The sequence below is a fragment of the Macaca mulatta genome, chromosome 6 (genome assembly GCF_049350105.2).
Source record: "Macaca mulatta isolate MMU2019108-1 chromosome 6, T2T-MMU8v2.0, whole genome shotgun sequence".
Lineage (NCBI taxonomy): Eukaryota > Metazoa > Chordata > Mammalia > Primates > Cercopithecidae > Macaca > Macaca mulatta.
Genome location: NC_133411.1, coordinates 82,733,590 through 82,737,500, shown reverse-complemented (window position 1 = coordinate 82,737,500; position 3,911 = coordinate 82,733,590). Strand labels below are relative to the sequence as shown.

General features: G+C 47.2%; 1 pseudogene; it reads right to left on the bottom strand.

Annotated features, from left to right (window-relative positions):
- Positions 1 to 2,253: 2,253 nt before the first annotated feature.
- LOC100430762 (U1 small nuclear ribonucleoprotein C pseudogene) lies at positions 2,254 to 2,757 on the bottom strand (annotated as a pseudogene).
- Positions 2,758 to 3,911: the final 1,154 nt, after the last annotated feature.

Here is a 3,911-nt window from a genome sequence, read left to right as displayed (position 1 = left end):
ATTTCATCTTACCCTCACGAGAAACTGAGTTTTTCTGTCTCCATTTTACAGATGAGGAACCTGAAACACAGTTTCTTGTCCAAGGCCAACTGTTTGTTCAAGGTGGCCAGCGAGTACTGCTGGTCCCACTAAACAAAAGAAATTCACCAACTGGCTGAGGGATGTTCAGACAAACAGAATGGGTCAGCGATGAGAAGACGCTGGGAAAGGCAGGACTCCCATGGTTGAGAGCAAGAAAGACCCACGGTGCTTGCACACCTGGGGCTGCCTCCCTCCTTCCATCCCAAGAGCTGAGGAGGGGCCTCCCTCCTGTCTACAGCTCATCCTTCCACTGTGCTCCAGCCACATGTCCTCTGTTTTGTTGTTGTTGTTATTTGTTTTGTTTTATTTTGTTTTGTTTTTTTGAGGCGGAGTCTCACTTTTTTGCCCAGGCTGGAGTGCAGTGGTGCCACCTCGGCTCACTGCAACCTCCGCTTTCCGGTTTCAAGTGATTCTCCTGCCTCAGCCTCCCGAGTAGCTGGGATTACAGGCATCCGCCACCACGCCAGCTAAGTTTTGTATTTTTAGTAGAGATGGGGTTTCACCATGTTGGCCAGGCTGGTCTCGAACTCTTGACATGATCTGCCCACCTCGGCCTCCCAAAGTGCTGGGATTACAGGCCTGAGCCACCGTGCCCGGCCACCCTCTGGTCTTTAGCAGAGCCTTCACGTCACAGATTCCTGGGCCCCTTTTTCCTCTGTCCTTATCGTCTCCCTTGACTGGTTCTTTCCTAGCAATCGATGAACAGTTCTACTTTTTAATAGCCTTTCCCCTCAACCTCACATACCTTATATCTCCTAAAACTAATTTTATCTGTTCCCTGACTCCAAATCTCAGTTAATGACATCAGCATCCACTGGAATGCCTAAGCCGGAAATGTAGGCATCATTCTCGATTCCTTCCTCCCAACATTTTCTCATCTGGTTCATCTCTAGTCTTGTAAATACTACCCTATAAACACCTCTCCAATTCTCCCCCTTTTCTCAACTGTCTCCACCTTCAGCCACCATCCTTCTCTCCAGGGTCAGCCCAGTGCCGTCTGGACTACTCTCTCCTCTTGCAGAGTTGCCAGCCTCCCCTACCTTCCATTCATGGATTCTCTGCACAGCACCCAGAGTCAACTGCATAGACAAAGTCACCTCTGCCACTGTCCTGCTTCATACCCTGCAGTGCCTCTGCCTTGCTCCCAAAAGCCTTTGGTGACATAATTCTGCTCACCTCTCCAGCCTCATTTCCTCCTCCCCCCAGGAACCCTCTTCCCTGCCACCACCCAGTTGAGCCAGTTCTTCTCACTCTTCTGCCATCAATTTGGATGTCACCTGGCCTAGGACGTCTCTTTCAACCTCTCCTATACACACAGATCCAGAGCTTCCGCTAGTAGCATTTATCTCACCATAATTATAGTTGTTGACCTATCTAATTTTTCTTAATTAACTGAGCTGTTTATTATTTTAACCAATAAAAGCTCTATAAGTACTAGATTTAGTCCTACACAAGATGACTTTACTAATAAAAGGAGGATGCGGATGCCCAGAGAGATTTACCATATAGCTAAGGAAAAAGAATCTCACGCAGAGGACATCCTGAAGAGATAATGAGCTAGAGAAACAGAACTGGAATGTTTCATTTCTTTTATAATACACAGAGAATACAGAGGGGAGGAAAAAGGGAGCACACTTTTTTTTTTTTTTTTTTTTTGAGACGGAGTCTCGCTCTGTCGCCCAGCCTGGAGTACAATGGCCGGATCTCAGCTCACTGCAAGCTCCACCTCCCGGGTTTACGCCATTCTCCTGCCTCAGCCTCCCGAGTAGCTGGGACTACAGGTGCCTGCCACCTCGCCCGGCTAGTTTTTTGTATTTTTTAGTAGAGACGGGGTTTCACCGTGTTAGCCAGGATGGTCTTGATCTCCTGACCTCGTGATCTGCCCGTCTTGGCCTCCCAAAGTGCAAGGATTACAGGCTTGAGCCACCGCGCCCGGCCGGGAGTACACTTTTAACTAAACGAGTTGACAATTTTATTTTCACATTTCCCAATACAAATGAAAACTGCATCTTTTCTGTCCCACTTCTCCCCTCCAAAACTATTCTGTTTGATAGGACAAGGGAGCAAGACTTCCTTATACTGTTTAGAAAACCCAGCATCACAGCAGCATGATCTCCTGGTGAAGCAGAACAGGTAATATAAAACTGATATAATGAGCCCTCCCCGCTATCCTTATCTGTCTGGTCGAGTCATTCTGGGCCAAGTGGGCACCATCATGGGACCGGCAGGAGGTCTCATCATTGGGGGTCCAGGCATCATTGGCCTGTGGCCTCCCATAGGCGGCCTCATTCCAGGAGCAGGGCCCACTGGTGTCATACCAGGAGGAGGAGGGCCCATCATTGGCATCATGGGAGGACCCCTCATATGGGGTGCTGGCATCACACCAGGGTGAGGAAGACTCGGAAGACTAGGAGGAGGTGGTATCATTGCTCCCGCAGGAGGAGGAGCAGAGGATGGAGCAGGAGGTATCTTTCCTTGTTGAAATGCAGCCGTTGTTTTGTCAATCAGGCTCTGAGCCTGCTCTTCCATCCATTTCTGGTAGTAGTCTTTCACATTCTCTTTGTGTTTCCTACCACTGTGGTGTGTCTTTCCCACAGATGGAGAGTCATGGGTGAGGTATGTATTGCAGTAGTCACAATAAGACTTGGGCATGTTGCTCTGCAGGCCGTTGGCCACTCCATTCCATGACATCCAGAAATGACCAACTTGTCTAATTTTACTAAAGCAAAGCTCTAGCTCCTTGAGGATGGGGACTGTTTTAAGTTTGTCTTAATTATCTGTACATCTTTTCACTGTATCTGGCATTCGACAAAACCTTAGTAACTATAAGTTGAATGAATGAATGACCCAGCAAGACCATGAGGAGTGGCTAGAAGCTCATCAGAAGGATTTGAGTTTCAGAATAGAAAATGTTTTCCTCATTAAGGGGCCAGGCTGGTCGCAGAGGTGGACTGAAAGTGTGCAAAGGGAGCCCCCGAGAGCTGACTCACGCTTGCTGAACACCAGTGCTGTGCTAGCCTCTGTTGCTGTTAATTATTTTTTCTTACACATCATAGGAATCCTTTAAGGTAGATTCTGTTTTTGTTTCCACTTTAAAGACAAGAAAACTGAGGCCTAGATTTGCTGAAAGTCACATAGTGGCAATGCTAAGATTCAGATATTGTCTATACACCTTTCTCTGGGCTACAATAAGTCTGTAGTTTTCTTTTGCAGGTTCTTTGATAAGACTCACCTTGAATCTTTAGGAAACTGCCTACGACTTCATATGCAGAGAAAAAACTAGCAAACAGCTTGGAAAAAGAGCAAATTTCCCACCAGACTTGGGACTGTCATGCTAGAAGTTTGGGTGTTTTTGCTTAATATTTAGATAAATTCAGATTCAGTGATTATGAAATTTGAGAGCTGGAAGTTATCTTAGAAATCTTTGAGTCCAGTTCCTTGAACACCTGCAGGGGCCAGTGACTTGCTGAAGGCCACTCAGCTACTGGTGGAACCAGAATTGAAACACTGGGTCTCTCTCTGACCTTTCTGCAGAGCTATGCATGTTTTGCCTTTTTGGTGCTTGATTTTGCTTATTGGAGTCTCTTGGTAAAACATCTCTCTTAAAACTTCAAACTGAGTGGGACGCTGTAGCTCACACCTGTAATCCTAGCGCTCTGGGAGGCGGAGGTGGGAGGATTGCTGAGGCCAGGAGTGCAAGACCGGCAAAGGCAACATAGTGAGACCCCTATCTCTACAAAAAATTTAAAAATTAACCAGCCGTGGTGGCATGCACTTGTGGTCCCAGCTACTCAGAGGCTGAGACAGGAGGATTGCTTGAGCCCAGGAGG